The sequence below is a fragment of the Cynocephalus volans genome, chromosome 10, assembly GCF_027409185.1.
Source record: "Cynocephalus volans isolate mCynVol1 chromosome 10, mCynVol1.pri, whole genome shotgun sequence".
Lineage (NCBI taxonomy): Eukaryota > Metazoa > Chordata > Mammalia > Dermoptera > Cynocephalidae > Cynocephalus > Cynocephalus volans.
In genome coordinates this window covers 28,336,099-28,346,737 of record NC_084469.1, presented here as the reverse complement: position 1 = coordinate 28,346,737, position 10,639 = coordinate 28,336,099, and the positions used below count along the sequence as shown (strand labels likewise).

At 44.3% G+C, this 10,639-nt stretch overlaps 1 pseudogene; it reads right to left on the bottom strand.

Moving 5' to 3' along the window:
- Nucleotides 1-9,610: 9,610 nt before the first annotated feature.
- LOC134387310 (E3 ubiquitin-protein ligase RNF170-like) lies at nt 9,611-10,392 on the bottom strand (annotated as a pseudogene).
- Between the last annotated feature and the right edge of the window lie 247 nt (nt 10,393-10,639).

Sequence of the window (10,639 nt, the reverse complement as noted above, 5' to 3'; positions counted from 1 at the left end):
AAATACAGGATATGCCTTTATGTGGCCTTCATAATAAGTGGGTTCCAGAATTTCATTCCTGGGAGGTTATTATGGGAAGTCCCAAAAGAAATGTTGCTTCAGTTATAAATATGGTCCTCCCATAATCCTCCAAACAGCATTGTAAGCAAAGTTCTGGAGCATTAGAAAATGCCTTATGCTGTGCTGCTTACCCTAAATTTATGTTCTTCCCTTCCACAAATGTTTATTGAGTGAGAGCTATGTGTTGTCTTAGTTTGTGTCCTCGCAGAAGCAGACCCTTAGACAAGGATTCAAATGCAAGTAGCCTATTTGGGAGGTGAAGGACAGGTCAGCAGGGAGGTGATGTTGGGAAGGTACGACGGCCAACCCGGCGAGCACTATTAAGGCAGCTTTCATGCTGGGCAGCTGGAGCTCAGTCCCGCAGGAGACTGGAAAATAATTCAAGACCCACTTGTGAGAACTATCCCACCTGAGGTGAGGGAGCCAGGGTATTTCCACCCCCTAAAGGCACTGGCTGAGGGCTGGTCCTGGGTAAGGGCTGCTAACTTCTTGGCATTTCTAATCTGCCACACCATGTGGCCAGAAGCCTCCATCGGTTGTGGGGGAGAATCAGCCCCACGCCCAGACATGCCGACTGACAGGTCCAGAGGAGAGGGGTGGTCCCGGGGGTTCCCCGACTACCTGTGTGCGACACAGTGCAGGGCCCGAGAGGGACAGAGTGGAGGTCTCAGATGAGGTCCCTGCCTTCCAAGGGGTTCAAATGTTTTGAGGCAGGCAAGACATACAGTCTGCACGGAAGAAGTTAAAAGCCAGTGCACGCATCACAGAATGCTTATTGAAAAGTTAAAGTGGCTGTCCTCGTCCCTGCTAGCCCTCGGCTGACAGAGCAGCCCTCTTCTCGCCCTTCATTAAAAGACCAATTACAAAGTTTCCACATTTTCACCATCGTGTCCTGGCAAAATATACCAAAGGGGCTTTTGGAAGAGTCCTCTCCTGCCCTGAAGAAAGGATAGCAGTGGGCCTGGCAGAGACCCTGAAGCAGAGGAAATGGCCCTCCCTGTGCCGAGGCCAGGGCTGTCCTCCCTGCTGTCCGTGGAGAGGAGGGGACAGGAAGTGCGCTCATGCTCAGCCACAGGACCTCGTTGGTGCCCCAGGGTGTCAAGGTAAAGACAGAGCAGAGGGAAGAGTCACGGGGCTGCCATCTCATGTGCCCTCTGGATCAGCCATAGCGGCTGGGGGGTGGAGGGGTCAGGGCACCCCAAACTCAGTGTGTCTTGTTCACTTAGCATCGTCTTCCGTAGGTGGTGAGGGGTGGGAGAGGTGGCTTGTGGTTGTCTTCCTGCCATGAGGTATCATTCTGGGATCATGGTTCAGATTATGAGCTTTGACAGCAAAGCTGAATTTATCTCTTTCCCACCACATGCTAGCTGTGTGACTTCAGGCAAATTGCTTATCCTCTCTGAGCCTTAGTTTTCTCATCCGAAAATAGGGATGCAAATACCTCCCTTACTGTTGTGAGAATCAATGCAGTCATTACATAAAGCATTTAGCATAGCTCCTGGCACCTAGAAAGCACTCAATCTATTGTACGAGTTAGGTCGGCCTAGCTGCACAGCCCCTGGAGAGACTGTCCTAGGTGATGGTGTAGACCTCATCACCTCATCAATAGGTGAGCTTCATAAAAGAAATGTGGCTTCAGTGGCTGGCCAATGGATATAATTCAAACAAACCACAAAACAAATTACCGAGGTCTGGAACAAGAGAGACTGCAGGAGGAACAAAACAAGGGCCTAAGAGGCTGGTGTTCTGGGGAGGAGGCTTTGGACCAGACAGAAAAGTGTCCACTTGTCGCCTAGAACTAAATGGGAGTCTGTGCTTAAGATATAGAGAAAGCAGGTGGAAATTAATGCTCCTGCAATCCCAGAAGCGGCTCCAACTCAAACCACCTTGGGTTAGAAGTTTTAAGTATCTTTCTCACACCCAGTGAGGACCCCTCCAGTGGTAGGAAACAGAAAATGCAATGAAAACCGGCTTACAGAGGCATGTTTGACTTATAAAGCCAACAGTCCAGGGTTGGCTATGGCTTCAGGCCTGGCTGGATCCAGGAAGTCATACTGTGTTATCAAAATTTATCTGTCTTTCTCCATATCTCCCTATATTAGCTTTGTATTCAGGTAGGTTCTCATCACAGTATGGCAAAGATGGTGCTGACATCCTTATAGTTCTGGAAGAAAAGAGAGTTACTCCTGTGTCCCTATCCAGTGTCCATATCAATCCCAGGGAAGGTCTCTGGCCTGACGGGGGTCATATGCCCATCACTGGACTAATCACAGCTGTCAAGGAAACGGAGTATTTGATGGCTGCACAGAGCTAAAGTATGGTGGGGAAGTGGGGGAAGGGGCAACCCCACTGGACACAGGAACTGAATCCTTGTTACAGAATCTATATAGAACCTATGCAGAATATAGAGGGACTCCCTAAAGAGATGTCAAGTAGACAGAAATGTGTCCATTGCCCTCTGAATCATGAAGAATGATTCATTTTTAAAAGGCCCTAACCAAGGATCATGGGAGTGGCTTGCATGGCATGAATTATCTCCAGAGCTACTGACCCTTGGCCAATCTGTGGACTCCATTGACTAAAAGTTAACAACGTTCTGTAACCACGGGTTCATGCGTTGTTCTGGGGCAGAACGTTATCAGCCTGTCAGCACTGTTTAGAAAGAATAATTGGGTTTATGATTTGTACTTGGTTTTGGTGGTGCCTAGGGGGTGAGTTTTGACATTTAAGGCGGGTCACATATCTAGAATGTGCCTATATGACCAGCTCACTGTAAGAGACTCCCAGCATGAGTAGATTTTGGGTTTCCTGTACCAAGGTGCTTCACACACACAGTGTGTGGTTCAAGACCTGGGAACAAAGCACTCCTGTGTGAGCCTCATGAACATCCACTGTGGATGCCACAGGATGACAAATTCCAGGGACAGGACAGCCTTTGTGTAGGGTGGCATGTAGATGTCCCCCAGTGATCTCTGCCTACTGGTATTCACGCCCTTTTCTTGAATATGAGCTGAACCTACTAACTTTTCTAAAGAACAGAATATAGCAAAAGTGATGGGATGTCACTTCGAAGAGGAGGTCACAACAGACTGTGTTTAGGAGGAGAGAGGGAAGGAATGAATCGATGGAGCACAGAGGGTTTTTAGGGCTGTGAAACTATTCTGTATGATGCTGTAATGGTGGATAAAGGTCATTGTACACTTGTACAAACCCATAGAAGTTACAACACCAGGAGTGAATCCTAATGTAAACTATGGACTTCAGTAAATAATAATGTGTCAGTATTGAGTAGCCGATTATAACAAATGTACCACACCAATGCAAGAAGTCAATACTAGGGGAAGCTGAGAGGTGTTCAGGGGGTATGTGAAAAATCTCTGCACTGCCTGTGCAGTTCTTCCATAAACCTAAGACTGCTCTCAAAAATGAAGTCTATTCATTACAGAGGGAGAGAGAGAGGGGGGGGGGGAAGAGCGTGTGCCATGCATCTTCCATGTCTCTCAGCTCTTGCTCTGGGGAAAGCCAGATGCCATGTTGTGGGCCACCTGAAGAGGGGCCCACGTGACAAGGGACCAATGTCTCCGGCCCACAGCAGTGAGGTCCTGAGGCTGCTGTCAGCGAGCGAGTGAGCTCAGAAGCAGGGCCGGCCCAGCTGAGCCTTGAGAGGCCTGAAGCTACAGCCTCATGAGAGACCCCGAGTCAAAGCAGCCAGCCAGCTACACCCAACATCCCTGACCCACAGAAACTGTGGGGTGACGACGTTGTCACACAGCCATGGCTAATGCATACAGCTGGCCTCTTCCTTCACCATCAGCTGTGATTCTCAGTGAGCTGCCTCACCCCTAATCTGAGGGCCAGAAAACTAAAAACCCAGCCTTGTCTTAAGGAGCACCACGGACAACCATTGCCAGTGCTCAGGGGACTTTTAAATTTACTTGCAGAAGTGGTGCTGTGTCCCACAGGGTTGAGGTTGCTGCTGGGTGAGTTAAGAGCTCAGTAAGGCTGAATGGGCCTCTTCTGCTTCCTTACTTTTGTCAATTGTATGTCAATACAGCTGGGGAGCAAAAAACCTGAATGGTTTCTACCCGTTATGCTCACACTGGGAGTTGTATGTAGCTATTTGTCTCATGTTTCTATGGTATGTATTGGGTTCTTGCCTCCCACCTCTAATTGTAACTGTAATATTTTTATGGCTCTTTAATAGCTTATAGGTTCTTCTATCGTATTTATTCCCGGAGCAGTAGTTATCATCTCCATTTTACCACTGAGGCTTAGAGGGAAGAGGTGACTTGCTCAATTAAACAACTGGTAAGAGATTTGGTCTAAGGTCTCCAATTGTCTTTTTAGAAAACATTTATCATGGGCCGGCCCGTGGCTCACTCGGGAGAGTGCGGTGCTGGTAACACCAAGGCCAAGGGTTCGGATCCCATGAAGGGGTGGCTGGTTGGCTCACTGGCTGAGCGTGGTGCTGACAACACCAAGTCAAGGGTTGAGATCCCCTTACCGGTCATCTTTTAAAAAAAAAAAAGAAGAAAGAAAGAAAACATTTATCAAGCAACTGCTAAATATGCAATTCTCAGCTTGTTGCTGCCAGAATGCTGATAATAACAGTCCCCGTTTTTCAGGCACCTCCTCTGCCCAGCAAGGAGTGAGTCATTTGATATACCTGATTTCATCTCGACAGCAGTCTTTGAGCACGAGGGTGTTCTGATTCCCATTCACATGTGAGGAAATGGGCACAGACTGGGAAAGTGACTTGCCTAGATCTGGCTGGTTGCAAAGATTCTGCTCTTAATTGTTGCTGCAGTGCCTAAGACCAGCTCCCTAAGCAGGTGGGAACTGAGCTACACACACTCCCAGAGTCAAGAGTGGAAAGAGAGAAATCAAGGCAGCACAGGGGCTTGATAGCAGGATCAGTGGCTGAAGCAGGGTGGGGTGTTGTTGGAAGGAAGAGGCTGGCAGAGAAGCTTCCTGGGGAGAAGGGGTCTGGGAAGGTAGAAATCTCCACCAGCCGGGCTCCAGAGGGTCACTGGGATGATGGGGAAACACTCCCTCAGCCCTCCTTGCCACGCTCTGTGCTTGTTCACGGTCAAATCGAGCCTTTGAAACCATTGACACCTTCCCCTCTGATGGTCACTGGGAAGGGTCCTACCTCATTCAACCATCCCCATTCAATCTCGACATCCCAGACCCCAGACCAGCACTCAGGCTCTGCCCAACGACTGCCCACGCCTTGGCATTGAGGATGGGTGCCCAAGCCTTGCTGCTCACAACGTGGTCCCGGGGCCAGCAGCACCAGCATGACCTGGGAGCTTGTTAGAAACTGTCTTGCTAGCAGACTCTCAGGGCCATCCCCAACCCCAATCAGACCTACCGAATCAGAACCTGTAGTTAACAAGGTCTCCAGGTGCTGCCCATGCACATTAAATGTGAGACACTCTGGTTGTTGGGAGACAGTTCTCCATAGGGAATTGTCATGGTTCTCAAGTTTCTGCACATCCTGTGGAGAGATTCACTGATGTCCTTTGTTCCAGACTCTCTTTTGAGGGATGTCTGTGTACCAGCCTTGGAAGGTAGAGATAGTGTCTCCCTCTAGGGTAAAGGGGCAGATTTGCCTACTATCTACTGTAGAAAATTCCAGTTCCTAAGCTCAGAGTTCCCCTCCTGCACCAGAATCCCGTATGTTCTGGTGTCACTTGGAACCTCTTCACGTCACCCTGTGGGAAATGAAGCTGAGGAACCCAACACAAATGCTAACACTCTGGCTAATGCTATTGTGTGACTAATAAACCATCCTTTGTCTCTGACCCAAGAGTCTCAAGGTGTTAGCCAACATCCATGAAACTTGTTAGCTTGCTAATTGTTAACTTGCAAAGAGCATTAAATCTCAGACTTTCCCCAGGTCTTGACCCTAGTCTAAGGGACAGACAGACTAGCCATTTAACTCTCTGGTTTCTCTACACTTAAACTGGATCACAAGAAGCTGTATGATGTTCTACACTCAGGTTTTACTTTTCAAATTACATAAGAAATGCATGTATATCACAGGCAAATTAGAAAACACAGATAAGGAAAAAAAGTTTAAAAAACACCTCATAATCCCACCTTTCTGAGAGAGCAAGCCTCATCTCTTTGGTATCCATCTTTCCAGTCTTTTTCTATAATATATCTAAACACAGGAAAAGAAAATTAATGAGATAATAATACATATGTTGTCTTTTAATGGTTCTCTTAAAAGTATGGCGTGACATCTTCCCAAGTCACTAAACTGACATCCACATCACACTTTGTAATGCTGGCCTAGAATTCTATCATATGAACTATTTATTTAATACCCTATTTGTGGACATTTAGTTTCCTATATTTTGATTATTCTAAATAATTTTGCAGTGAATATGCTTATGCACACATTTTAGTGCAATTTTCCAATGCTTTGAATATGTTCTTGGAAATGAAATTACAAGGTGAAAGATAATTAAAGCAATAAACAATTGTGTAGCTTTTACCTCATGCAGGTGCTGTTCTAAGCACTTCACACATATCAGTTCATTTAATCCTCACAACATCTCCATGCAAAATGCAAAAAGAATGCTTCTTATCCCCATTCTACAGAGCACTGCAGGGACTTGTCTCACGTTACACGCTAATAAGTGATGGAGCTGGGATTTGATCCAGGTGTTCTGGCTCAGAGTCTGTGTGTACCTGTCCAGCTCTTGATTAGTGCCTATTTTAAATGCCTTCCTTGCCTTTCCCAAGAGCCAAATAGGAAATGGCATAGGAAGAACGTGTGGATCTTTGATTTTGCATCCTTTATATAGATACAGGTGGGGATAAAGTCCTCTTAGAGCTTAGCACCAGGAAAAAGCCCTGTCCTTTAGGGGCTCACTTCCTTACACTAGTGTTAAAAATTTATGGGAGGCCATTGTTTTGGACTAAGCTCCCACACTAGGTCCAACAGACCAGACCAAACCAAAATGGAGTCACCTGTGCTATGTGCCATGTAACCAAAATGAACTTTAAAACGGGCCAGTTTTCAAAAAAAACAGATTCACAGCAACCAATAGAAAGAGTTCTAGTGCTGTGAGAAATGCCCTCACACATCCAATGCCAAAGGACGGACACAGAGACACGAGGTACAGCGAAGTGAGACTTTAGTAACGGCCTTGCAAGTCCAGGTGTCTGTGAATGCGACAGGTACACAGAAAAGGGCTGTAGCAAGCAATTTATTCCCTAGTACACAAGTCCCTCCCCCCACATCCTCACTGGCTGAGTACTATGGGGTGCACAATCTTCCCAAACACCGCCTAAAATTTAGTATCCCCTTGCAAGGAATTCGTTTGTCTGGGGGCTCAGGACAAGCCCACAAAAAAGGCCCACTAAAAAAGCCCTGTGAAGGTGGAAACACCAGGGAAAGAAGAAAACAAAAGGAGCTAGCAACTAATTACCATTTCAGGGAGAGCCTTATCTGTTCAGCAACCCTCCAGGAAACAAAAGGGACTGGTAACTACCATCTCAATAAAACACCCTCAGATAAGTCATTTCTGAAAATGAATCACTTGGATTATTCTCTTCCAGTGCCTCTATCACACAGAAGGTGTCTTTTACTGTAGTCATTCCTGTGTCCTTTTGAAAGTAAGTGGCTATAAACAAGAAAAAAGTAACAAGAACTCATTTAAACTAAGCTTTTCAGACCCTTGTTGCTTCATAAGAAGTCCTCCAGTTAGGGAAGGTCATGTCTTGGCATTGGGGACATCCTGTTAATTGTACTTGCTGGCTTAATTACCTAAACAAAGGCCCAGGGCTTTTGGAGAAAAGGAGTGATTTGTAATTACCTGAGGCAATCAATCGGTTTGACACACCCAAGACCCCTGCATTCTCATTCTGAAAAAGAAGCCAGGAAAAATAAGCAGAAATCTCCTATTAAAAAATAAAAAGTCCCCTCATGCTCTGAGGACTTGATTTTAATGTCTGCACTGTTGTGAAGTTGAAAACAGTTTTCACAGTGCCACCATCTAAAAGCGATATATTCCCTTAGACTGGTCCACTCTTACCACCAGGAAAAGCGGCAGTTCTCCCAAAAATTACCAGTGGTTTACCTCTGGGGGGAATATGAGTGATTTTTATTTTTGCTAATATGTATTTTCTGATTTTTAAAAAAGTGAGCACGTATCAGTTGTGTGATAGAAACATTATAAAAATAAATTTTTTTCAGCTTTTTATAATGGAAAATTTCAAATATGTACAAAGTGAATGTAGCATAATGAAACTCAATGTACCCATCACCCAGTTTCGAGAATTTTCAATCCACCATTCTTGTTTCATCTCTGTTATCACCCACTCCCCCTTTCAATTGTTATTTTTTATGATTTTCTTTTCTTCGAATCATATAAAATTACATTGTAATGCACAAATCTTAACTGTACAATTCTGACAACTTATATACACATGGAAGCCACCCCCATCATGATATAAAACATTTCCATTCCCACGGAAAGTCCCCTCATGTCCCTTCCCAGTAAGTTACCCACTACCCCACACACACCTACGCAATAATTTTTCCATTTAGATTCCTTTTGCCTGTTCTAGAAAGTCATAAATGGCATCACACAGTTATGTATCCTTGGGTGCCAGTCAACATTACCTCTATGACATTCATCCAAGATGTCACATGTATCAGTAATTTATTTCTTTTTATTGCTAAGTATAGTGTTCTATTACATGAATACACACACAGTTTATCAATTCTCCTGTTGATGGATGGACATTTTGGTTACTTGGTTACAGGAACATACTTCCTCACTTATTTTCTCTGCAGTGGTTTGTGGTGTCCAATATAAAGACTTTGCATGTATTTTGTTGTATTTGTTCCTCAGTATTTTTATGATTTGTGACATTATATATGGAATTTTTTATATTTCATTCTTGTTTGTTCCTAGTATGTAGAAACACAATTGATTTTTGTATATCCACCTTGGTATATTCAGTTATTAGTTCTTGTAATTTTTCAGTTAATTTCTTAAGATTTTTTATGTAAACAATCATGTCACCCATGAATAGGGACAGTTTTGGTTCTTCCTTTCTGGTCGTCCCCCCTCCCCAATATCGTATAAGATTTTATTGTAACAAAAATATTTAGATGAGTTTCATAGCTGTATATTATCACATAGGTACCCATTGAGGAGGATAAATTAGATAAATTGTACTTTTAACAATGCCGTATTATACATCCAATTAATCTAAGAAATTTTGGAGAAAAGAAAAAGATATAAAAGCATACCTTTTTATATAATTCCATGTTTTTTCCAGAGAATTTGTAGACAAAACAGAATCGAGATACAACTGTAGATCTTTACAATTCTTACCTTAATATTAGATCCTGCAACATGTAAAATTCTAGTTTTAGCTTGCATATGACCAGCATTTGTCAAATGATAATCAAGTGTTTGTCATACAGTAGTTTTAAACTTGTGAGATAATATTCAAATGCTTTATACTCCCACGGGGTCCTTCTGTTTGATTTTTAAACATCAGCTCAGACTTTCTGGTAAACTCATTTTCCCCACCTATTTAACCTTTTGGTTATCACTTCTCAATACATAATAGAAATGTAGATAAGCAAGAAAAAGATGACAAACAAATTATCTAGAATGTTTAGAATTCCATCCGACGCTTCAGGTACAAAAACTGGAGGTGATATAAGATAGAAAAAAGCTCCCATTAAACAAAGTAGTATCCTAATGCGGAACATCCAGAAAAGGCCCCCAACTGAAAACATGTCCCTGAATTCATGCCTCAGTAAAGTGGGTCGATCCATAATTCTTCCCATAACAGATCTGGGTGCCCTGAGAATCTCTGGTCGCAATCATTAATATCTTGATGCAATCTTACAACATCCTGAGACTGATCGTCTTCACCAAATGCTGTTAGGAGTAAAGTTACCGTTTGTCTAGAGATTGGACAACTGATTGCCCCACGCCATGAACTATATTTCCAGTACGTGGTAATGCAGGCACCACAAAAAAAGATGTCCACAGCTGCTTCGACAGGGACAAGGCTTGATGTAAACAGATTGGACAGTATAAGTCAATGTAGAACTGCTGTCGAGCCACTGCAGGCCCATCCTGTTCTGCCTGAAGTTGTTCTCGAAGCACCCTTACCTGCACGTGGTTTTCTGGGTGAATATTTCCATGTATGTTTCTGAAAAGTGCATATACCAGGGTGGCAATCAAAGGAAAACGGACCACAACTGCACAGTACTTGATCGCCCACTCCTTCTGTAACTGAACCATCATCCAGTTTCAAACTTTGAACTTCACCTTGCTATTTGGCCATCCCAAGTCTAGAACCACCGGGATGCCCACCTTGTTGTCAGCCCCACACACTGTCCCTGAGAGACTCCGGACAGGAATTCGGCAATTCTGGGGGTTAGCCTGGGGCTTCCTGAAGGGAGGGGGATCCCTGGGGTCAGAGGCAGTGACTCCCCTTGCCCCCAAAAGCCTTGGCCACCCTGAGGCCTTTCCAATATTTATACCTTTTATTTTTCTTGCCTAATTTTACTGGCGAAAGTGGGTATTTTTGC